The sequence below is a fragment of the Nipponia nippon genome, unplaced genomic scaffold (assembly GCF_047370975.1).
Source record: "Nipponia nippon isolate SJK-2023a ecotype South Korea unplaced genomic scaffold, ASM4737097v1 scaffold_11, whole genome shotgun sequence".
Classification (NCBI taxonomy): domain Eukaryota; kingdom Metazoa; phylum Chordata; class Aves; order Pelecaniformes; family Threskiornithidae; genus Nipponia; species Nipponia nippon.
In genome coordinates, this window is record NW_028262302.1 from 26,650,349 (window position 1) to 26,675,891 (window position 25,543).

General features: G+C 45.7%; 1 protein-coding gene across 4 annotated transcripts in view; it reads left to right on the forward strand.

The window, feature by feature from the left end:
• SLC35F4 (solute carrier family 35 member F4) overlaps positions 1-25,543 on the forward strand; it is a 129,504-nt gene that overhangs the window by 50,310 nt on the left and 53,651 nt on the right. Inside the window, exon 2 of one of the 4 annotated variants that reach the window (XM_087748047.1) lies at positions 8,030-8,119. The exons of the other annotated variants lie outside the window; for them this stretch is intronic. The gene's annotated coding sequence lies outside the window, so the exon portion shown is untranslated. The remainder of the gene's footprint in view (positions 1-8,029; positions 8,120-25,543) is intronic. 4 annotated transcript variants of the gene reach the window in all.

A 25,543-nucleotide genomic window follows, 5' to 3' on the forward strand; every position in this document is an offset into this window, starting at 1 on the left:
CCGTGCTGGGAGTTTCACTCTGGACTTCAAACACAGGTTTTGAATGCTCTGAATGCTCCTCTTCTGCCCTGAATTCAAACTAGTTTCTTGAGTCTTTGGATCTGACTGTTACCCGTGGTTTGCAAAACTTGTCACATCTGAAGAAAGTAGGGTTAAAGTGCTCCGGAGAATCTAATCTGAAGAAAAGTGCAACACTGGTTTGTAAGGTGTGGGTGACAATGCCAAATACAAAGCACTGGAGAATCCAGCCTGCTGTCTTTCAGTGTTTCTTAGAAGATGGGCACACGGGTGTGATATACAGGAGTGGGTTCAGTGTACGTGCTCAGATTTGTCTTTATTTAAACAAATCTACTCAGTGTTTGCTGTCCCGTTCTCCACTGCCCTGGTGAGGCTGGGACTCATGTGGCCTGAAATGCCTTGCATGTCACTTCAGCAACGCAGGACCCATTGCCTTCTTGCTGTGGGAATGTGCACCAATTTCATGCCCAGTGTATGAGCTGTGGCAGCTCTAAAAGAATAATGCAGCTCCCTTGATGCTAAACATTTTGCAGTGTCCGTGGGTTGTACAGAGATATTGGATAAGGTGAAAATAATGTGTATTTAGAGTAGTTTGACCTTCTATTGCTGCCTGCCTGCCTGCCTTCTAGGAAGTCGAGCTGCAAGTGCTGAAATGGTCTCCACTGGTGCTTGCCAGCCAAGTACTTACTGAATGAAGCAGTGAGTGTCTGCTTACTCCTGAATCCCCAAATAAAACCAGCAGGGACCACTAAAAAACACTGCTGAAATTTCATATAGGCTTTACTGGACTTTTCAGTAGGCTCTACACTCTTCAATTAGTGCTCACAGAAATTTTCCCCTTACTAGAAATACCTTGGTCATGTGAGCTAAAAAAACAGAAGACTACAAGGGCACAGGGTATTTAACTGCAGTCTTTCAGCATCTCTCTGCTCCTGGGAGATGGTTGTGCTGATCCGAACCATCTTCTACAAGGTGTCTCTACTGATCACAGGCTGTTCAGCAGAGCAGAGTCCCAGCTTAATCAAATAATCTTCAGTATATCTAGTATGATTGTCTATATCTGTCTATTTATAGCCTGGTACCGTGTGCGTCAGGCATGTGTCCCAGATTGTGTCTGAGAGTATGTTTGATAATAGATTTACAACTGTGGGGAAGAAGCGTGGCGACAGGCATAGAATTTAGATGGCTCTCTGCTGCTGCTCTGGTTCATGTTCGTGTTTCTTAAGGATGCTGTAGAAATGCAGGGATGCTGCTGCAGCAGCAGTGATCGCTGTCTCTGGGGGCTTTAATGTATTTACTTACAGGATGACCCTGTCTGTGATTGTACCCTTGACTGGAAGTGAGAAACGGACTAGGCAGTCATTTCAAGAGATACATAAGCTGCTGTACCTGATTTTGGGGAAGATTTTTGCAGAGAGACAGTGAATGCAGCTGGTACACGAGCCTATATAGGATATGGGGGATACCAGGTGAATGTGTATGTTGCAGGCATACAGACATACCTGCCCAGTTTGTAATCGTCTATCACTTGCAATCTTGACATCAAGACTAGATGTCTTCAATTTGGCAACACAAAAATGAAGCTGAACTAGAGCAGAAAGCCCTGAATGAGGTTCTGCTTTGTGTGAGCAGGCAGAACAGATTTTCCGATGGGATAGCTTTAAAGGCAAAGAATTGTAAAGATCGTAAAAATCCCCAAAGTTTGCTTCTGCCTCCAGCTGTACAGCTGTGAGGCTTGGAGTGACGCCTTGTGGCCCTCCTGCCTGCAAACTCTGGGGCTTTTTGTTTACCATCTTTATTTGTCATCTTGGTCAAGATGGCTCATCTTCATAACCGCTGCGCACAACTGGTGAGACCGCAGGCAAATGCTTGAGTGCTCATTGCATCCGAGTTAAAAGAGGGAAGATCTACCTACAGAGAAGGGATAAATGATATCTAGACTAATTGTTCCCCCACTGCTTTCTGTTTTTCTCAGTCATAGGTGGAAAACTTCAGCTGTAGCTTGTGTGTGACCACTTGAGCTCATTCAGCTTGAAATGACAGGGAAAGAGCTTTATAAGGTGATTCATGGAAGATAATAGTTTTTTCAAAATTTCATGGAGATACGGAACTGTGGCAAAAGTGGAAGTAGGGTTTCTGCACTTGTGGAGAAAAGGGATAAATCTGTCGGAGAACAAGGCATCATCTGTTCTTGCTCGGAGAACAGCTTGTTTTTTCAGAGATCTGTCCCTTCACATGGGAGAGCTTTGTCAACCAAAAAAAAAAAAAAAAAGGAAAAAAGTTAAAACTTTCTGTGTAACCCACAATTCCCACTAGTCCCAAATAAAATGAGATGTAAGCACCTCTCTGACTTTAAATAGCACATGGGTAATCAGTCCTCAGAGTCTGGTGATAGCACCAGTAACACTGATTGGATTCAGGGAATTAAACAAAAGAACCAAATCTGTGCCGCTTTCATCTGCTTTCCAGTGGATGAGGAAAAAATCGATACTTGTTAGCTAAATAGGGACAATATTGTCAGCACCGAAAGTTATTTTCCATTCTCTATGCTCTATTTAGAGCTTGCGAATGATCTTGGGTCTGCTCAGCCGAGCCTTTGTAGAGGAGACAAAGGATGACTTGGGGGTTAAGACTGGAAATGGATCTGAGGTTTGGTTTTAGTTCTCTGCTGTTCCACAAGCTCCTCATGTGACCTTGGGAATATTCTTAAGCTTTCTGTAAAGTTTAGGCAATGTGTCTCCTTTTTACGTGCTGCACTCATTTAGGTGGGGAGTGATTATGGGTTGGTAGTGTCTGTTTATGACCAAGTTCAACTAAGTCTATCTCCTTTTGTTCCTGGGGCACTTGGGTCTTTCTCAGTTTTGGTTTGATGATGGTGTCTCATCCTTCAATGACTGGAGCTGCTCTATGAGCTTGCTACTGTCTACTCCCACTGGTTACGGTGGGAAATCAGAGGGGCTGCTGAACCTCTTGGTGACTAGCTGGTCATGGCCAAGAGGCCCCGGCTTGTCCCTTTCTGTAACTTTTCAATATAAACTCCAACAACTCTGATGGCAGCCAGGAAAGGTCTCTCTGCTGTTTCTCTCTGCCAGCTGTAATCTGCACCACCTTAACCGGGTGAACACTTTTCAGTGATTTATAATTGATCGAGGCACTTTCAAGGGTTTGTGGCTTTTTTTCCCACTGGTCCTGCCTATGCTGACAGTGACCTTATCTGCATTTAACTTTGCCTTCTGGATTCTTGAAGAGAAGCACGGATTTAAGCAGTCCAAAAGAAAGATTAAGCCATCGTTTTAGCTAATCTTCATGCAAAGCAGACTGCCTGCTCTTCCTATGTTACGTTTGAGAAATTCTGTTATACTACAGCATACCTCCGAGGAAGGATTTGAGTGATGATGTTAGCAGCCCACCTTACACTAATTTTTACTCTTAATTGCATGCGATAAGCCTGCTGTCGGCAAAGTAGCGTTTTCTTCTTGGAGAAGGGGTCCTGTCATTTGTTGTGCTGCAGCATGGAAGCGTTTTGCAGTTTTCTCTCTGAGGAGTTTAAGTATCAGTGTCTGCGGCTTGGTGGTTATTTTCACTTTGAACCCAGAGCTGTTGCTAAGAGAACTTTAGAGTCACAGTATTCCCCATGGACTTCTTGCAGTGTACCTGATAGAGTTGTGAGGTCTCTGATCAGCAGTCAGTTCTCTGGGACATGCCTTTGGGTCTTCAATTTGTCCCTTCTTACAAAGCTTGCTGCCAAAATAATTCTTTTCAAAGACACTGAGCCCCTTAGTCCAAAGCCACTTGAGGTCTTAGAGCTCTCAAAAGCCTTCAGACTGCGGCATTTCAGCCAGTCTGCTACCTGCAGAATAACCTCATGTATTTCCCAAAGACAGTCACAGCTAATCTCCTCTGAGACCTCATTAGAAGATGCAAAGATCTTCCTCTGTGGACTTACGGCTTGTCCCTGTATCCTGGCAGCAAGAGGGTCCCTGCTAGCTGTCATTCGTCCGTCTGCCCTGCCCCTCCCTTCTGGCAGATCTGCAGAGAGCTCTTAGGCCTGCTGGGAACACCAGAACCAGGATAGCTTTGGAGTACAAGGTGTTGTCAGGACAAACTCCTTTGCCCACACTTCCTCACAGCTTTCTCTCATGAGAGCTGAAGCTGTCCCCCAGGGCAGTCATCAGGAGACAACATCCTCACATCTTCCAGCCAAATAGCTGGCGTGGTGTGAGGCATCTCAAGCCGTCCTGTTTGGGAGAGATCTGGTTGAACTTTGTGGCGGCTAGCTCTGGTGCAAGAACGTTTTGTGCTCAGCAAGGGAGGTGATCTCTGGCTGTTGCGTGATGCTTTGTAACATGGGGCAGTACTGGTGATTGACTGTTGCTTTGTCCCTGTGGACTGAGATGAGGAGGGATGAGAATGGAGCAAGAGTCTCACAAAAAGCTCCTTGATTTTTATCGGAAAGACGCTGGATCACAAGATTGATGGCATCTTCTGGAGTGCACCAGGACCCAGGAAACCCTTTCTCAGAACTTACTGCCCTTTATGGAGGAGGGAGGCTTAAAAATTTGGCTTTCTTTACATCTTTGGAGGAATGGTGGCTTCAGGGCCGTTGTGAAATCTGTACGGTGCAGTGTATGGTTGTAGTGAATCTTCTTCCTGCAGGATCTCTCTGACGTCCTCTTTGGGGTGTACAAAACCTGCCTGCAGTGTCACCCTGGAAGGGGTATGTTACACCATATACAGGGCAGTGGCAGGCCAGTGTTTTGAGGCTTGACAGGATTGCTGTTTGCTGTGCTATGCTGGGTGGCTTTGAAGAGCACACAGGTATGGTAACTGGTCTCAAAAAACTCTGTTGCCCTGCTGGCTCTGAGATGCTCTGCCTCTGATCTTCACAGGCAAAGCTTCTGTGCAAATGCACTCTCTCCGCTGGAGCTCTTGCTCTTCAAGCTAATTCTCCTCAGCGTTTTTCCTCCTTTCCAGTTCCCCTTTTTTATTCTGTATTCTTCTTCCATGCCAATTTCCACTGTTTCTCACCTGCCTTTTAGTGAATTTTTGTGGTATCTCTGCTTCTCCCTTCTTGTGTCCTCTGGTATCTCCTTCCTTCCCGACCAAGTACTACGTGTCCTTTGTGCTAGCTTTTGCAATCGTTTCCTGTCTTCGTCCACAGTCATTGAGGTGGGGTTTATAAAGCTGTCTTTTCTTTAAAGTCAGTCCTCGGCCTGAAATCTGCCATGTGGTACATTTAAAACCTCTGGTTTTAAAAATCATTACAAAAAAAGCAAAGCAGATGCTCCCAGGCTTTCACAGACAGAATGTCAGCAAACTGCTGGGTTGGCCAAAATGATGTGGTCATTAAATCACTGTGATGTTTTTCATTGTCAGGTTGAAGTTCTACCACTCGAGCCTAAAAATAAAGTGCTTTCAATTCTGCATGTGCAGGCAAACCGTCACTTTATGTTAAATGGATTGATTAAATGTTCTGCGTAAGTGTGCTCAGTGAAGCAAGTGCTACCAAAACTGGATCATCTTCTCTGCTGAAACATCCTTTTCATTCCTAAAACTTCTTTTAAGAAATCAGAGGGCCTATTTAAGCTCAGTCTTGAGCATTCAAAATTGGCTGAATTTTGCCAAACTTGATCCTTTTTGTGAAAGTGTCACTTGCTATCCAGTATGCATAAACTTAGTGGCTGAAACAAAGTGGCATCAGGTACATGGTGGAGCCTGCGCAGCAGGTTTATATTCTGCCCTTGAAAGTTTGTGATTCCTGCTGATGGCCAATATAGTCCCATGTATAAGTGAAGCAAGAATTCGGCAGTTGTTTCCACGTTGGCTAGACAGCCTGGCAGTCGGAGAGATCACTTGTACTTGGGTGTCATGAGGGCTGACAGCTTCCCCAGCAGCTTAAGCTGCTGGAAAGCTTCCATTTTAATTGTTTTTACAGAAATTGCACTCTTGAATTTAAACCTTTCTTCAAGCAAAGGTGAATGCAGGTGCCGGCAATTGCTAGCTGCACCGCTGCTGATGGGGATGGGTACCGCTGTATCGAGTCGAGGTGGGCAATTCCACCAATGTCAATGGAGTAACTCCTTGAACCAGGTGATTGAAACTGCTAAACCTTACCTGGTCAGAAAAATACATTTTAAAGTCACAGCTCAAGCCTTCACTTCTTTTAGCCTTGTCTTGAAGCTTTGACTGGTATCTTAACACTATAAGAGAACCAGTTTCTAGGAAGTGTGTTATTGCCTTCCTCATTTTTTGCTGCTTTCGGTAAAACAGATGGATTTCAATGTCTCCTTGGTATAGCATTTGCTCTAGATTCCCCATCTCACAGACACTTTCACAGGTTCTTTTCCCCAGAGAAGATAGATGAGTGTGATCAGAAGACCTCAGACAACTTGCACAGCCCCTGCAAAAAGTCCCTTGGCCCTTGACTCCTCCTCAGAGCAGCATTTCGGAGGTTTCAGAGGTGTACAACTTCTGATGAAGCAGCCCAGTCAACTGCACATACACAATTGTTTTACAGCTAAATGAGCTGAGGCGATTTTTATAAGCTGGTCTTTTTTTGAAGATGGACAGATTTGTCCATTGTTGAAGGGCAGATTTCCAAACAGACTTGATTGTCATGTTGGATATTTATGGCTGTATCCAGACAACTTACGCTAAATCGATGTTGCTGTGCTGGTTTTTCTTATTGACTGAATAGGTCTTGTGGTCTTTATCAATTTAAGTGGAACTTGGGCCATCTTTGGCTTTACTTGGGCTGTTTAGCGAAAGGATAGAAACACCCAGGTGATTCTTTGCTGTGCCTGTTGAGGACCTCTGGTCCCACTGGGCTTTCCTACAGTCCTCATCACAGCTAGAATGGGGAAGCTGGGCAGGGAAGTCCTTTGCTTTGACCGGTCAGTTATAGCTCTGGTCATGAGCCCACAGCTCCCAAGCATATTTCTCGCAAAGCGCTATCTGAGTGCTGGAGTACTGGGAGTTACCTGAATCTCCTGCCCTGTTATTTACTAATGCGCAGGGAGGTCAGTAGCTTGCCTTCTCCTTTCGCAGTCTGTTCATGCCATGTATAGAGAATTAGATTCTAGGCTGTGTTTTCAGTTGGCTTCGTCCAAGTGTGCTATATTGTTTCCCTCTTTCCAGATGGAATTATTCTGCCTTTTTGAAAATTGAGTTTTCCACACTATTATAAGCTGTTTGGACAAAAGCTAGAAGAGATGAAACACTGCACAGCGTGCTGCTTGCATAGGACCTGCAGGGAGTGGGCAGGTATATTGAGCTGGTGGGTACTCGCTAGAGAGTCACGCTGGGTCACATAAATTAGAGCAGCCATTTAACTGCTATAAATTGCTCTGGCTTAGGTCAGGCTGAGATCAACTATGTTTAGAGAATTGTGGAGCTGAGAGCAGCTCCCTGATTTATTCTAAGAAGATTCTTCTGGAAGCAAAATTTCACTTGATGTTTTTAATGGGTTCTTGAGACAAAAATGTCTAGGTGAGGGCTTGTTTCCTAACAGTTTGTATTAAATCTATTGTTGACGTTCTGGAGCTTAAATATGTTTACAGCTTCTTTAACTGAAAGAAAGAATAGTCTCAGGATATTTTACAGATATGTCGAATATCAGCTATGATATCACAGCAATAAACACATCAAACTGTGGGCTACGGGAATCATTTATAGCCTGTGTATGCAGAGGCTTTGTACATCACTGGGCGTTGTGCCTGACAACTGCAAGATTGTTAATTATTATGCCATAATTCATCAGTTGAAGTATCTTGCAGCACTGTTATTAGGCCAAATTCTGAGGCGTTTGCTACGTCATTAAGCAAAAAGTAAGTAAAAACTAATTTACTCCGTTATTAATCAATGAAAAAATATGTTCCGAAGTCCTGTTTTAAAAAGCAATGTACTGCTTGGGTGAAAAGTGACTAAATTAAGTAAAAACGTGTTAAAAGAAGAATAAGTAACTCTTCCCATCAATTTAAATAATTTTGGAAAATAATTTTTATTTCTGCAGAGCCATAAGAACCCAGATCAGTTCCTAATTTGAGGAGCTACTAGGCTCACCAGAAATAATGAAGGATGTGCTGGAATTTTACCCAGTAAAGTAAGTCCAGTTCTTGATCTGAGATCTGCTCCCTTCCTCCTGTCTTGTGTCTCTGCTGTGGTATGCAACTGGGGACCCTCTTTACTGTCCCAGTGTAGACAAGACATCAGTTTTTCAAATCTCTCCATGCTCTGCTTGGGCTTACAAGCTTCTTGATCTTCTTGGCCTTGGTTTCAAGGTCCTCAAATTCACGACCTACCTTGGGTGAGACCCAGACCTCAAAAAATGAGCTTGCAAGGGGTGGCCTTGGCCATCTGGAGATTATTTCGTCCCAGCTGTATAAGTGACCTTGTCATCAGCGGCCACTGAGTCGCTTCTCAAATCCCAGGATTTGTGTTATCCTGAAGTCCCTCTGCTGTCTCTGGCGCTCAGCTTAGTTTCATCTTCCTTGGCATGTGACTGACCAGGGACAGGCTGGTTTTCAGGCATGATTTTCCAGACCTCTCCTGTGGCAGAAGTGTGGTGTGACCCTTCAGCAGGAGCCAGGTCCTTCCCACTGGAAGCACTGGTCAACTCCCAGTTTAGGTCCCCAGACCTCAGACCCAACTCCTCAACCAAACCCAGCTCTGGCCTCTGGGCTCACCTGCCTGGCCCATTGCTGCTGCCAGAGATGTTTCCAGTTGCCGGGGCCATCTCTAGGTCTGAATGTTTTTTGGACGTGCCAACTCAGTGTTTTCCCACAGGGACATGAGATCAAATCTGGGAGCCTATCAGCTAAGTGGCCTGTAGAGTTTCCTTTTTTTTTTTTTACCTGCTTTTGCTTCAATATCTGACAGGCTTAAATCCCACAGTACTGAAGAATTACAGCAAATATTTACTCTTCTTTCTCTTGTGGTAGCACCTGAGGGGCTGTCTCTGAAATGTGAAGCCTGTTGTGCTAAAACACTCTTCATATGCTTGAATTTTGAGACAGATCCTGCCCCAAGAGCATCCAATTCAAGTGGACAAGGAAGTTGCAAAGAGGTGAAAATATTGGGACAAAGTCATGAGGGTGTCTGTAGCAGAGGCAGATACTAAACAAAATCCTCACGAGCTCCCTTGCACTGCAGGCCACGGTACCTTTTGTAGGCAGGCCGCCCTCTCATCGGGCTGGGCTAAGGGGATACGTTTTGTAGGCACATCATGTCTGCCATCACCCCATCAAATGAAGGGAAGTTGAAGAATGCTTTTGTTGCTTTCTTTTTTTACATTACATAAGGACGTAAGCTGCCAGGATCATTAGAATGAACTTTTCCCCATATTTCAAAACCAATCACTTGTTTTGACATTTGCAATCTGGCTCTTCGCTAGCGTTTTTCTGGTGGCTGTGTCGAAACGAGCAGCCTGCGTTCCCTCATTCTGTTTACGTGACTTGAAATGAGAAGTTTGGGCATCTATTAAATTCCCATTGAGAGACAAGCGCTGAAATGCGAGCTAGGTAAGATTTCATGCATCTTTCCTAATATTTATAGTTCAGTGATTTAAAGCGTATGAAGTAATCGAGTTTGTTGGGTGAGAAACACATTCCAGTCTGTTCCTATTACCGTGGGGTGGCCGTGGAGGGAAGCACTAGTGGGTAAGCAGAGAACTGCAGCAGAGACAGAGCAGGGGACTGACGATGGCTGGCTGGTACCGGAGGCAGTTTCTCTTCTACTGAAGTGTCTATTTCTGGCTCATGCATATTATGGCACAGATATTTCCCAGAAGATAATGTGGCTTTTACTTGAAGCCAGCTCTTTCTGCTGACTCCAGGTGGAAAGCCAGGGTATTCGGGTTACGGGCTTATATGTGCGATCCGCCTTCAGTGTGATAGGGAAAACGGGGCCCAGTTCTGCTCTGGGTTTTATGCAAAGCTGAGTTCTGCAATTAGCATGGCCAACCTGCGGCTTTTGAGCCACAAGTGGCTTAAGCGCAATACAAATGGGGTGGCTTCGTGCAGCTGGCAGTGGATCTATGCTGAAGGAGGTCCTATGGGATGAAGCGGGAGATAAGACACTGTTGACCAGGGCCGCAACAGCAAGGTCAGCCCACCATCATCGGTTTCAAACTGAAAGAGGGTAGATTTAGATTAGATATAAGGAAGAAGTTCTTCACTATGAGGGTGGTGAGGCACTGGAACAGGTTGCCCAGAGGGGCTGTGGACGTGTTCAAGGCCAGGTTGGACGGGGCCCTGAGCACCCTGGTCTAGTGGGTGGCGTCCCTGCCCCTGGCAGGGGGGTTGGAGTTAGATGATCTTTAAGGTCCCTTCCAGCCCAAGCCATTCTATGGTCATCCTGTAGTGTGCTGGGGAGCTGCTGACCCCTGCGTGTGAGCCCTTTCTGGAGATCACCTTGTGTTTTGCTCTCGGAAGTACATGGTCGCTGGATCTCAGCTAAATGGAAGTTTGGGATATACTGCCCACAGCGCTGGCCTCCCTGTGGTAATTCATTGCTGTTTAATTGCAGTGGAGTTGTTTTGTGTAGGCTTTACAGAGTTAAGTATGGGATGGTCAAACACTATCATCTATAGGGAGGGATTGTACAAGGCTAGCTGGCCAGTCAAGCAGGTGCTTTTTGCAAAATCTAGAGTTGCCCCAGGGCTCCTAATGATCCTGTCTAGCTCCGGGGAGCACAGCAAGGCTGGGACACTGCTGACTCGTTGCTTGGGCTCCTTGCACTGAGAGCAGGGAGGTTTGTGCTGCAGACAGTTGCTGTGAGGCTGTCAGCTGTCTGAGGGTGTTTTGATGTGCTCGCAGGATACCTCGTCTGCCACTCCGTGGCTGTTCTGCGACTGCGGAGAGGCACCAAGCAGCCAGAGCCAGGGTCAGAGTCTGCGTAGGGGCTCTGCACTGCAGTTTAGGAGTTGTCGCTATTTATCTCTTCAGAGTTGCAGTCGGAGACCAGAGCAAGCTTTAACTGCCGTATGGACAAGAAGGCATGCCAGATCAGACCTGCGATTTGTCTTCAGCTGGGTTCAGCTTCAGATTTGTCAGAGAAAAACATATGAAAACTGGTCACCAGATGCCAGATACGTTAGTATTTTGTCCATCATGAACAAATAAACTGCAGCAAACTGGGGAATACACGAGGGAGTATAGTACTATGGTGCAGAAAGGCCACGTTCTGCCAGTGCGAGCAGCACATGGAGAAAAAAAAATAACAGTACAGAACGTGGGTAACCTTGGCCACGAATGAAGTGCCTAGAGCTGAAATGCATCACTGTTACAGCTCTGCAGGTGGAGAGACATATAGGGAAACTGTATGAATAAGAAAATCCAGTTGCAGCAGCTGCTGTTGTGCCATTCCTGTTTTCTCTGGCTCAGATTGAAAGGATGTGAGCTAAATCCAGGGGCAGCTTTGATGGATCCTTGTGTGTGCCTCTTCCCCTCTTCCTCCTTTATACCTGTCCAAGTGTTGCTGTAAGGCTCGCTGCCCTGGAGTGGTGCGGCTATTTATCGAACATATCTAAAATTATACATGTTCGTTTCCTGAGTTAAGTAAAGGTGGCCCGTCCATCTAGGTAAAGACCGGTAATTAATGTCTTTTGGCAGGATAGATGACGTGTCATGACTCCAAGCCCCTTATCGTCCTTACATACTATCGCAACCCTATTGTGTCATGCTTGCCCTTTCGCCTAAGATTTTGTTGCCCTTGGCACTCTCCTGGGGGGGTCTGTCTCCTGCCTTAGATAGAAAGAAAGAAAGAAAGAATCAGTTTATTGACAGTTCATTAAATAATACAATTACAATTCATTAATTCATTAAGATCTTAAAACAGTCTGTGCTTGACTAGCATATATATGTACAATACCCACTGAAGAAGAAAAAGCCTAATTCAATAAACGATGAACGATCTTTTCCTGTCAGGAACTGGAGAGTCCCAAGTCTTTTTATAACTCGTAATTGCCTTGATACCATTTTCCACATGCTCCTAAAGGAAATCCTGTAAATTTAGTAGTATTGGTATTCGTCAGTTCTTGAATTTCATCTTCTGGATGTTGATACTTCTTAACTTTCTCTGCTGCTGCATCCGCCACAGATGTTGCTTTACTCTCGTAGCTAACTGTGGTGTCTGCTACTAGGGCCTGATCTCCTTCAACGAATACCAGCTCTGGCTCATATAGTTCATTTTGTTCGTTTTTCAGCAGTGGCTCCTGGAATACTACCCATTCCTACTTTTTGGCCTCATCCACCAATAATTCACACAGCTGGTTATGCCTCTTAATCCTAGTGTCCTGTACTGCTGGGCAGTATCCAGTAATACGCAAACAGGTCTCATTCTCTGCCTGACAATGTCGGCACAATTTAATTCAAGTCTCTTGTCTGCCCCTTGCGAAAAATTCTCTTGTGGAGTAGCCATTAGCTCTTAGCTGTAACGCTGTGATGAGCTTTCTGTGGGGAATGCCTCTACAGAATTCTAACCAGTTGTTACTGATTTTATCCTTCTCAAAGTTGGAAGTTCCACGGCCCTGAGATACCAGCTTGGTCCAGTTCACAAATTCCTGTTTTCGCCAGTTACAGGGTCTCGGAAAGATGACTTCTGCAGCAGGAATCTCCCATTCCGAGGCTGTTTCTTCACCGCCTAATCCCTCTGATATCACCATAGAATCACAGAACGCTTTGGGGTGGAAGGGACCTCTAAAGGCCATCTAGTCCATCCCTCCTGCCATTGGCAGGGACATCTACAACCAGATCAGGTTGCTCAGAGCCCCGTCCAGCCTGGCCTTGAATGTTTCCAAGGACGGGGCATTTACCACCTCTCTGAGCAACCTGTTCCAGTCTTTCACTACCATCATTGTAAAAAATTTCTTCCTTATACCAGTCTGAATCTACCCTCTTTTAGTTTAAAACCATTACCCCTTGTCTTATTGCTATTGGCCCTGCTAAAAAGTCTGTCCCCATCTTTCTTATAAGCTCCCTTTGACTACTGAAAGGCTGCAATAAGGTCTCCCCGGAGCCTTCTCTTCTCCAGGATGAACAAGCCCAAGTCTCTCAACCTTTCCTCATAGCAGAGGTGCTCCATCCCTCTGATCATTTTTGTGGCCCTTCTCTGGACCCTTTCCAACAGGTCCATGTCCTTCCTGTGCTGAGGACCCCAGAGCTGGACGCAGTACTGCAGGTGGGGTCTCACCAGAGCAGAGGGGGAGAGTCACCTCCCTCGACCTGCTGGCCAAACCATAACCTCTCTCGGGTCCCAAATAGATGGAATTTTTTCCTTATCTCTTCCTGCTGCAATCCACAGTCTTTCAAATTCTTTCTCAGTGCCTTCCCACCAAGCAACTGCTCTGTGTCTTTGTTCTTTCTACCTCCTTTCTTCTCCACTGCTCAGATGTGCCTGCCTTTCTAGCGGCTCTGCTGACCTGTCCATGTCCTGTCTGCAGTCTCCTGGCTGTCTTTGCTCTGCAGAGATGCTCTTCATTGCCCGTTTAAGACAACTTCTCACACAGTACCCTCATACTTTCACCTCTGCTGCCCTTTGCACGAGGGAGGCATCCTCTAAGCAGTCACATCCTTTCTGCTTGTTCCTCAGATGGCTGCTTAAAAATCTCATCTCCTGGTGTGCCTCCGAACCTCCACAGCAAATCCTGTAAGCCGTCACCTAATACCCAAAGGCAAACTCATGGGACTGTTTTTCAGGACTGACCAGACGCTCTACTTTGTGTCTCTGTTCTTATTGCCTATGGGAACAGAAGCCCTAAGCTGGGTGACTTCCACAGCAAGCGGTTGTGTTAAAAAAAGTCAGTTTTCCTGAATATTTTCACTCTATGTCAGCAGAAGTGACCCAAAACTCCTGCTTTTCATCAGGCACCCTGGGGCAACCTTGCTATGAAATACTCTTTCTCCCTTGATGCAAAACACTTTGAATCAGAAGGAGAAAGTGTTTTCAGTTGGGTTTTTTTTGGGTTTGTTTGTTTTTTTTTTTTTTTTTTTGACCATGGCTACCACAGTGGGCTACTGGCTTGTCAGACAGATAAATGTAATATGCGGTCATACAGTCTGTCTAAACCGCCCTTGCTTTGGAGTTTAGAGCTCATCCAGAGCAGGACAAAAGTCCTGTCCTGGGATGCTGTTGAACCGTACCATACGTGAAAGGTGTTGAAGCAGAGACCTGGTAGTTTTGGTCAGTTGTAATGGTATCTACAGACCCAAATAGGATTCATGGCCATAAAGGACACCCCACCCCCCAAAAAAAACCCCCACCCCCCAAAAAAAACCCCAACAGCTTTCTTAATGGACCAGAGAGGCATGTTCTCCTTCAGATGGCATCTCTGTTCTCAAAGTGAAGCTGTGGTCTTGGCCCACTGGATGCACAACGCCAATGCATGTACAACGTAGTTACACCTAAGTGGAGCTAACACAGATCTAAGCCTTGCTAAACACAAACTCGCCCATCTCTGCAGCTGGATCGCCACTGTGTACAAGGTACTGAGCACGCTGACTTGTTTCCAGGATAATCACCCTAAAATCTTTTTCCTTCTTTTACCTGCTGGAGTAAATGTTATGGTAGATCACACAGCAGGGAGAGGAGGAGCAGCTGATGCTGTGGCATGTCAGCCTGCTTAGGATATGCTTGGTTGTGCTTCCACAGGTATAAAAGAAGGGGGGGGGAATATCAACAGGACTTGAAATATTCCATGTTTGTTGAGCTCAGGTACCTTATTTGAGTCTCTGGAACTGGTAAATAGTCAGAGTCTGTTAGTATTTTCCTCCTGCAAAGGGTTCCAGTAGGTGCCTTCAGATTGCTGGCGGAACATGGTTTGAGGTGTCTTGCTTAGAGCAAGGCAGATTTTTAAAACCTCGGCATCAAATTCTGCCAGGGAGGAAACTTTGACAAATGAAGCAGAAGGGCAGGGAGAAAAGAGAGGAGGAAGACTGGGAAATGAGCTCTGACTCTGCAGAGCAGAGCATGGCCTGGACGTGGCTATCATGGGACTCCTCCGGCTCCGCTCCTGCCAATCACCTCTCCCTGACCTGCCACGCTGAGCTGTCTGGCTCCATCCCTTTCCCAAACGCTTCCAGCCTGGTCATCCTCCTCTCTCTGCCCCTCCTTCCTCAAAGCAGTTGAAACCCTAATTCCTCATGCACTTCCCTGTCAGTTGTTGTTCATGTCAACTTGCAATAGCTGCAAATAGCAAAAAATGAAGCCCTCCCTTCTAGTTAGCATCCACAGTCCCTGCTCCCTGGCATGGAGAGTCAAAGCAATGTTTATATGATATGCGGGGAGGCTGCTCAGACGGTTGGATCAGTGCAGAAGGTACTAGCTGTTACTGACTTAAGCACTGAAATGAATAAACAAGAAGGACTGAATATACACCCCCGCAAATTGCAGTGGTTTTTCTCACTGAAGCACTGATCCATGAGGTTTTGAGTCGAGCACTGGGTATGTTGATTTAAAAATGCATCCAGATCTGGCTGCAGGCATCTGGCAGGCTGGGGCCTGGGCTGGAAGAAGGGAACAGCTCGGAGGTTTGTGCTGCTTCTTCCTGCCCTGGCCATGGTGCCCGCTGCTGTGGGTCGCTGGAGGGGATGGATGAGTGGCCGTCCTTAGCAGCAATCTGCTGTTGGTGTATGGGGCTGGGGCACAGATGGGTCCTGATTCCCCACGGTCACGGGAGTGGAACACGTGCTGGTTATGGCTTCGTAGAGAGCGGAGGATGGGGATGTGGGCAATAGTTTTCAAACTGCCTGGTGATTTTGGGGTGTTGCACTTCAAAGGCTATTCCTTTTTCAGAGGTAATGTTCCCTTATCTTCTGAAAATCAGGCCCATTTCAGCTTTCACAATACATAGACCCCAAATCAGCTGGTTTTTTTAACAAATCCTGGCTTGGCAAATGTCCTCTGAGACATTTGTAAAACATTCTTGCTTGCAAAGCGACCTACTGATGTGCTCCTAATTAGTGTAATCACATTGTTTCAACGATGCCTCCAGTATAAAGGATTTTATTTTATTTTTCCTAATATAAGGTGTTTGTATTTGGATTTTCTTTGGAATTGGATGTTGTGATTAGAGTTTCTGGAGTCTTCTAGGGAGCATGTCTTCCCTCTTACTTTAACAAGGAGTGTATGAATAAGGGAGAGGCAGTTTGTCTCTCTTCCCTGCCATGAAGTGCGCTGGGGAGCAGTGCTGAGGGTCAGGCTGGTTTTACTTCAAGCCTTTACAGGGTTCGCTTGGCTGTCGCTGTAGTTGTCATCTTCTTCTGGCAATTTTAAGTTTCATACTGACCTTTAAACTATGAATATTTTTCTGGGACTGACTAGTATGGGCGGTTTTTTTGGTGTGGTTTGTTGGGGTTTTGTGTTTTGTTTTGTTTTTTTTTTTATTTGAGCCATTAGAGCAGGAGGAAGAAGAAGACAGGCTTGTGATGAAGTTACTGGGCAGCAGCTGAGGTCTCAGTTCAGTTTTGCGTTTGACTTGTCTTCGTCCTTGAAAAGGATGTGTGGACTCCGATCTGCAACTGTACTTGGTACCTCAGCTGATGAGAGTAACGTGCATGGATATCTTTGGGGGTGCGTGAAAAGAGTTATACCTCCTTTCTCTTCCATCTTAAGTATTTCTCTTGTATCTCTTTGCACGCAGCCTCTTTGGGCCAGGAACCAGCTCTTCTTGGTATACTTGCAGTGCCAACTGCAGTCAGGGTTGGCTCCTGTTATACAAGCAGTAGTGAAGCGGAGCTTCATGGCTCTTTTCTGTCGACAAAGATTTGGCCCTGACATACAGTGCCCTAAAGCATGGCGGCCAGTGTGATTTCTAGGAAAAACAGAAAAGAGACAGTGGGTTCCATTCTTAATGGTACTGCTTGTACCGTAGGCGTGCAAGCCAAGGGTCGCTCCGCTCAGTCGGGCTCGCGGTGCTGGGTGGTTCTGCCTGTGTTACCCTCTGAGGTTTCTTCAAAACAGGCACCTCGGGCACAAAGCCTCGTGGTGTCCTCCCTCATGTTGTGGGTTTGAGAGCCCCGGGATAGCTTGGCTGTCGTTCTGACTGATGTATAAATTGTAGTGAGGCACTTCTTCTGTCTTCCCTCCCACTCCCAAATTTTCCTGAAAAACGGAATCTAAAGACGAGTTATATTTTGTCTGGGAGCATACTGCCTGCTGCGGTACATTGGGCAGCAGAAAAAAGGATCTTGGGGTCAGGTTCTAAACCCAGCAAGGTGAACACTAGAACATCAATTTCAGTGGGGCAGACTTTTATGTTGGTTTTTTTTTTTGCATAGGAACAAAACCTGAATGACTAAAAATATCCTGGACCAGAGTCTCGTTCTTTATTCTCTGGTAGCTGCTATTTGTGACACCTGTTCAAAAAGCATGTGAAGCACTTTCCTAACCTGGCACTGTTTGAGACACTTCTGATGCACGCTTTGCATAGAGATAAGTGAAACAAATGAATCCAGAAGCTTTTGAGCCAGGCCCCTGGAGCAGAGGTCGTCAGGACTGCCAGAGGAGATGGCTTTTAGAGGGCTTGCAAGCACCAGTGATTCTTACTCTGGAAAACTGGAAGGAAAACGGTACAGACTTTGGTTCCCCAAATGCCAGCAGAATCGGCAAGAAACTGTTCATGCTGACTTTTTTTAAGATCATTTAGAATAGTAGTAAGTAGTGGGCCTGTACACACATTAGTTGATGGATGAATGTGGTTAACATCACTCAGTAGCTGTGTTTTCAAAGATCAGGTCTATGATGCTTTATAACTTTATTGGTACCTTGATCTCCATAAACCTACCAACATTCAGTTCCTTCCCAAGGGACTGAGCTGTGGTGATGCTGGACTGTTTTTCTGACTTTCTCTGCCAGTGGATCTCAGAGCAGTTCTCAGGAATCAGTTGTCTGTTTTTTCCTACACCCATATGAGGCAGATAAATATGATATGCACATCTGCCAGCTGAATCATCCCAATGGATGGGACACAGACTCGAGATCTCACGTAGGCTGCTTACAACAGGTACCTAATTTCCGTAATGCGACTATCGGAGTGTCTGTGCTTCAGACAACAATGAGTAGTTTGAACCATTTACTACCCAGGGATCTGGTTTCTTGAGAGAGGAGCGGTCAGTGCCTTGAACAGCTGAGCTCAGCTCAATCCTTGCTGTGCGGTGAGCTCTCTGCTGTCGGCTGCCATCGGATGGAGCCTTTCCATAATCAGGTATCCGTGTCAGTGCAGCAGCGCCGTGAGGTCCCTTTGAACGTTAATGATGAAAGGCAGAGTGAAGCACCACCCTCCGGTAATAAGCAGAGCACAGCACTTTGATGTTTTCCTTGAAGAAGTCAAATGGGAAGTTGTGTTGCCTCGTGGGATTTATTTGCTAAACGCGCAAATATTAGCATGGGGTTGGGGAGGAGGGATGTTGGTGAGTATTAGGATAGTCTAATGGCTTTGTGAAAATCATGCTGGCAAGGAAATATGATGTCTCTGGGAGCTGGCTGTTGTCTGTTCATGAAAAGGGGAGTCTTTGCGCTGGTAGATCAGATGCACGAAACCAAGGAAGGTCAGGATTTCCTTCCAAACCTGATCCCAGAGGGGCTGTCTAGAGGACCCCGTCTCCCTCCATGGCCAACGAAGAGAGGGTGCCTCAGGGGGATGGCGTGAGCTGCCCTGTGCCGGGCTGTGCGGGTGGGAGGGAGGGAGCGACACAGCTTTACTGCGCTTTCATCAGCGGGAATATCCAGAGACATTTGGATGGGCATAGCCAGATGGCAAAGAGAATTACTGGGAAACCTCACAACCCTTCTTCCTTCAAATACTAATGATTCTCCCTGTTTCTAACCAGAGCAGACTAAGCACCACCTGTAGGGCTGTCTTCTGTGTGGGTAAATCCATCTTCAAGTTCTGTAAATCTTCCTCAGTATGTGTCCCTCCCTCATTAATTAATTTAAAGGGAAATACCTTTTAGGATGAGCTGAGCTACATTTGTCAAACTTCCGTAGCGTATTTGCTTATGGAAGGGCAGCAGTTTCCCTCCTGGATTTTGCCATCAAAACCCACGGTGTGACCATTACACACATCTGTTCCGATGCTACTGGCAGCGCAGCTGAAAATCTCTCCCTTGCTGCTGTCAGGGGAACAGCTATAGCCTGCCCGTGGCCACGCGTGAGAGAATTGCCATAGCTCTAACCTGATGCACACTCAGCAGCTCAGAGCACGGAAAGATGTTGGAACAGACAGTAAAGCTTGAAAAGCTTGCAGGCTCTCCCAGACTGAGGTGGTCAACTTGCATTAGTTGTGGTGGCCACTGGGAACAGGACAAGAAGTAATAGGCTTCAGCTGGAGTTCAGTGCCTGTTCAGGGCAGTGAATCTCTCAAGCAGATTGTGGAGTTGTTACTGGAGGGTTTAAATAGCAGGTCAGGCACACATCTTTCTGCAAGGCTGAGTGGATCCTTCACTGTGCTAGAGAAATGGATTGAGTGACCTCTGGAGGTGTCTTGTTAGCCTTCTCTCATGTGATTCAAAGCTGTAGCTTTGAAGAACAACTTTTTTTTTTTTTTTTTTTGGCAATTGCATGAAATTTATACTGCAGACATTGCCCTTAAGGCTCCTTACAGGCTTGGTCTAGTTCTGGGTTGCAGGAGGATTATAGAAGAGAAGAATAGTGAGGGTGGTTCAGCTGCCAAGCCGTTTAGCTCCATACCGTCTCAGCAGTGGTGGCCACCGCTTATGTCTTACAGAGCTGGCAGAAAGCAGAGGCAAGGTAAAATGTGTTTCACATCACTTTTATGGTGATTTGTAAGAGCTGAGTTTGACTCCAAAGCATGAATTGTAATATCTGTCAAACTAATGTTATCACTATTGGAAAATTTCGTATTAGGGAGATTATACTCAATTACTTGGAGTTTTGGCCAAACATCCAAACTCAGTGGTCCAAGTTTAACTGCCATATAGATTTGCTCAAACCATCACACTAAATATTTCCCAAGGCTGGCTCTCAGCCTTCAGCGAAGCTGGTCTGGATGAGCTGTAGTGGTGGTGCTCTACCCTTTAGGTGCCAATCTGGTATTGCTTGCATGCTCCAGATCACACGTCTGTGTACAGCCTCAGAGCCAGGCGATTTCCACACAGAATTTTTAGTGGGTAAGTGACCAGGAAAAAGTCCTAAATCTGGAAGTAACTAAACTTATACTTTAATTTTCAATGTCTGCTAAATACTTGAGGGAATTTTAACATGGGGTGTGAATAATTAATACTGTCTATTGGTTTACAGCAGTTCGCTGGCTAAGACTAAGCACTATACAAAGAAAGTAAAATAAAAATCACCCTTTAAAGATTCCCAAAGGGAAGAGGAAAGGTAAATAATTACCTAACCTCCTGAGATTCTGGTAAAGTCAGAGTCTTCCACTGAAACGACTGAGAAAAAACCCGGCCTCCTTCTAAGTCAATTTAAGATTTTAATTGCAGCAAAATGGGGTAATTCAGTTAAGATTCCCAGAGCAAATGGTAGCTGTGTCTCCCTGGTTACACTCATCTCCTTTCGTGATTATACATTTTAAAGGCAGTGACCCAAAATACTGCATGTGTATCCAGAAAGTTCCAAGGAAAGTCCAGTTTAAAGGCAAAATTTAGTATAAAAGCTAGAAGTTATATCTAGCTTTCCTGGAGGAGTAACTGTGTTTTCCCATTCCGTAGTATTTTTCTGAGCATGCATCACTTTGCTTCTGTTGTGCTACTGCATAGGGATGAAATACTTGAAGGGAGAGAGCCGGAGTTGGTGCTGCAGCTTTACATCTGTCTGTTGATGTTGTACAATTCAAGGTCTTGATTTTGCTTTCACCGAAAGCCCTATCTGTCTTCTGTGGTAGATTTCCTTTTAAAGGAAAACAAAGAGCACAGTTTTGGATTAAATATGTCATCAGAAGATTGTACTGCTATGTATGCTGATTATCATAAAGAAAATACTGAGCAGATTATACTTAGGCTCTCTAAAGAAATTCACCTCCAGGCTGAAAGCCAGCGTGAGAAATATTGGCTTGAAAGGGAGCAGTTTTGGAAGGTGATAAACACCTGGAAATTGAATGAAATTTCCAAATGCTCCAGAACTGTAACAAACAGCTTATGGTAATAAAGAGTTGGCAAGAATAATCCCTGTTTGAGAAGAGCTTCTAGAGGATGGAACAAAATAAAGTCACTTAATATCAGTTGAAAGTCTAGCCTCATTAGTGAAGTCATTTTTTTCAACTAGAGACTGCCTCGTCTCTGCACAGGGGGAAGAGTGAAGGAGAGACTTGTATGTGAAGGCAGGAGGAGCACCCCAAGGGTTATGTTTCTCATGGACTCAAACCTCCTTTCAGGAGTTCCCCGTCTTAGCAGTGGGGCTCAGGTGGGGTAGGTGCCTGTGCCCTGTGTGTACATCCACTGACTCCCCTATGGCTGCTGGGGTGCTGAGCCCCAGGTAGGGTCTGCCTTGGAGGAGGTCTCCGCAGGGTTTGGTTTAGTAGCTTCTTAGTTGGCCTGAGGTCTCTGGGGCCTGTTGGTAGGTTGCCATTCAGGACTTGTGCCTGAACAAGCGGCTAGCCTGGGCCAGTCAGCACCTGGGTTATGCTGGGAGGTGTCTCGTGGGTTGGAGAGGGGGTTGAGGAATACGTGGCAGGAGACAAGCAATAAAGCAGACATGGAAGGAAGATCACAGCCAGGCTGTGGGTGATGAGGGGGTAAGGTCCCAAGGGAGATCAGTGAATGAAGGTGCCTACACCCATGCTCCTGTCCTATGCCCTGCTCTGTCACCCAGGCATGCTCCCTGTTAGCAGCGTTGTGGGGACCCACTGGAGGGGTCTCTCCTCCCAGAGCACTGGTCCACGTGGAGGCACGGTGTCCCTGCTGCAGACCTGGCATCCCAGCTTGATCCGGTGATACCACAAGGAGGCTATTCCTACTTCCACTTGTTGCTGCCTCCGTGACAGAGCACCTCCTGCGGTGAGGACAACCATTTGCAGAGGGTTGATGGCAGCGGCAACGTGGGTGTTCTTGCCCTGCACCTCTGTGTCTTCCTTCACTGGCTTTGAGGGCACAGCATCCTAGCAGTGACCGGCTCCTGATGCGGCAGAGATCAAAGGCAGAAACCCACTGTTGGCTTGCAGCTACTGATTCTTTCAAATATGTTTGGTATAGTGTTCCCTACTTGTTTTGTGATGGGGTCACCTTAAAAAGTGGTTCTTCCTGCAGGGTTCATTACCTGTGTGGCCATGTGATTCAATTAGGTTCATGTGATGGTGACTAATATCTGGTAACATCCGTCAGAGTCAAGCTGCTTAGCGGAGACCAGCACAGCGTATAAATCTCTTTTCCTTCTGTCGCCACCTTTCAACAACAAGCTAATTCCATTTAATACATAATGGTAACACTTAATTGGTGATATAAACTGAGAGGAAATGGGCAAAAATGGATACAAATGCATCTTGGCTCTGATTCAGCTGGTCCTTGACTTCCTCTGAATTTGAGGAGGAATATTAGAAAGGGACAGTGTGTGAAAAGCCTCATCAGGAGAGTGCCAGTGAAAATATACTGTCTTAATGTAGCTGCAGTCAGGCAATCTGACAGCTCTCTATTGCAAAAAGCAGGATGCTTAACACATTTCCCTTCAAATAAGGGTGTTTGGGGGCATCTTTCTCTATTTGATTTCTTTCTCTCTGAATTTGTTCCTAACTCTTTTTTTTTTTTTTTTTTAAATTGTTCTTTTCTTTGGAATAATGAATAATTTAGGCTCATAAAATGTAAGAAACACTATTCTCCCAGATTGCCTTCACATGTACTTTGAAACCTCAAACCCAACCACTTCATCAGGTGCAGAATTACAACAGTATGTCACTGCAGACTTTTCTTGCCTTCCTGCAAATATATCCAGCTACAGTGTCTGCCCCAGAGCAAGCTGTGGGAAGCTGACTTCATCCGCTCGCCCCGCTCCGTTTGACACTGCCTTGAGATATTGATCTATGACCTTGCAGCCTGGAAAGCGTCATGTGCAAGCAGGAGGCATGAAAAATAAGAGACTGCTGCTTGAACCGGAGGCACTGCAGATTTCCAGTGAATTTATGGTGCAAGTGGGGTGAGTTTGTGCTTGGAGGTGAGGTGTCCAGATGCAAAGGGTGGCCAGGGAGTTCATAGGTGCAAGTACTAGCAATGCTTTAGTGACACAAGAGGGAGCTATGGACTCTCCTGAGATACAGCAGGGTTCACCCAAGCATAAAAGGCACATGTGAATGGGCAGAAGAAATCTCGGAGTACAGCAGCCTCTGGAAAGACAGACCGGACATCTGTTGTGCTTGTACTTCTAGGGTTAGTTGACTGCTAGTTAACCCGAAATGATCTGGAGAAGAAGTCAGAAGGGAAGACTTCTTCCTTGGGGAATACAGATAAAAAATAAGAGATGGTTGTTCCTGAATCTGGTACCACTGTGGACATGTGAGTGAGATGCAGGGAATTACAGTTGCTGTCCAAATGTTAAGGTCCATTGCTTATTCACACCTGTTTATTTTAGAATAGAATAGACTATTTCAGTTGGAAGGGACCTACAATGATCATCTAGTCCAACTGCCTGACCAATTCAGGGCTGACCAAAAGTTAAAGCATGTTGTTAAGGGCATTGTCCAAATGCCTCTTAAACACTGACAGGCTTGGGGCTTTGACCACCTCTCTAGGAAGCCTGTTCTAGTGTTTAAATTACACCTGGTTGTAATTCCATGTGATAAATGGTCAATGCTTTTAAAATTTGCTTTGCGTGAAGTGTTTTTCCTGCCTTTGCCTTACAAAAGAAAGGATGGCCCTAGGGGCAAATGCTAGTCTTGGACACAGGAGTCCAAAGTTTGTCTCCCTGCTCATCCGTGTAGGCTACCCTGTGGGCTGCGTGAGGTATGTTGCTCAGGCCTCGACCTGGCAATGAGACTTAGGGGGAATTTAGGATGTGAGACCTGGGCAGGGATTCCTCCAAACCCTTGCCTAGTTCTGTAAGCACCAGTTTCATCAGCAGAGCTTCCCAGAGGCTTCAGATCAGCTGCTGGGTGAGTCCAGGGCTATCACCACCACTCGGTACTCCGCAGCCTCTCGTGTAAGGCCAGTCAGCATCTTCAGGGTGGGCAGGGACATGCCTGCTCATCTCACAGCAGCATGCTTTACACGCAGCACAACGCTTTGCTTCAAAATCATGCCAGGGCGGAGAAGCAGCGTACCTACGTGCACTGTAGCGTAGCAGTGAGAGCACTTCCCAGGATGTAAGAGTCATTGTCTCAATGGCTTCCTCCAAGCCGACCACTCAAGATGCGAGACTTTGGGCATCATGAAGATATCTACTTATCTGTATTTAATTCTCCTTCCTTTTTAAGGCCTGATTTTGGAAAAAATAGAAGTTGCTTATTTCTGCTGGACTTGGTAGGCTTTTTGGTATCTGATTATTGTTGGGCTGTGCCTCTTCTCAAATATCCAGTGTATTTTTGCTCAAAGAAAATTGCTGCTTTCCCTCCCCCTCTCTCCTTTAAAGCTTTTTAAACACCTCTTGCATTTTTGTCCTCATTCTTGCCTTTCACCCCAGTTCCTGGGTGGATACTACGTGCTATACTTGATACAGTCTGAGCTATAAATAAGAAGCAGTTTGTTGGAAAGTAAAATTAGCAGGCCAGATTTTCAAACACGCTTCTAAATCTGTGCCTAGCCACCTCGGAGTGTACATGTCCTCATTTTCTGAGGTGCTGAATCTTGTTGTTATCCTTGATTTCAATGGGAATTTGTGATGCTCAGGACTCCTGGAAATCAGGTCACTTTTATATTTGTGTCCTGAGCATGGATGGAACAGCCTGATCACCACTGTGTTATTGGTGGAGAGACTAAGTCATGAAAAGGTTGGAAGCTTGCGCCAGGTCAGTCCCTTACCTAGCAGCAGAGTGAAGTGGGGATTTTGGGAGGGAGGCCCCTTCCGTATATAAGGGATAATGTGAGATTCTCAATGAGTGACCGTAGACTTGCTTACATCCCCACAGTGAAACACTGCAAGTCCTTGAATTCACATCTGTCGTTTCACTTTGGCTTTCATGAAATGTGTTCGTAGGCATTTGTCAAAAGCTGGAACCGTTACCCTGATTTGAACGTTGCCAAAAGGGGATCATCTGCAGATCTGCTGCAGGAATGCTGCTGGTGAGTTATGGCTGGAGGTTAACCACAGAACTTTGTCTCTTTGTAATTATCCTAATGTGGTGCCAGCTCTGTTCCCTTAGGGTCGTTGGAAGCGTTGCTGTCCATGGGAGTACAATGGGGATTCAGTCAGGAGATTGAGTGAGAATTTTTTTTTAATAAGAAAATAAAATCTGGAATTTAGGCACATGGAAAAATACAGCTGTGAGTATATCACGGCAGTGCTCTGGTTAGTCTTCAGATCAAATTAGATTACCCAGCTGAGTGTATAGCACCGAGTTACTGCACTAATGAGCACAACTAGAAATGCCCACAGATAGATTTCCTGATCTTTGATTTTTGACACGCAAAGAAGCAATGAA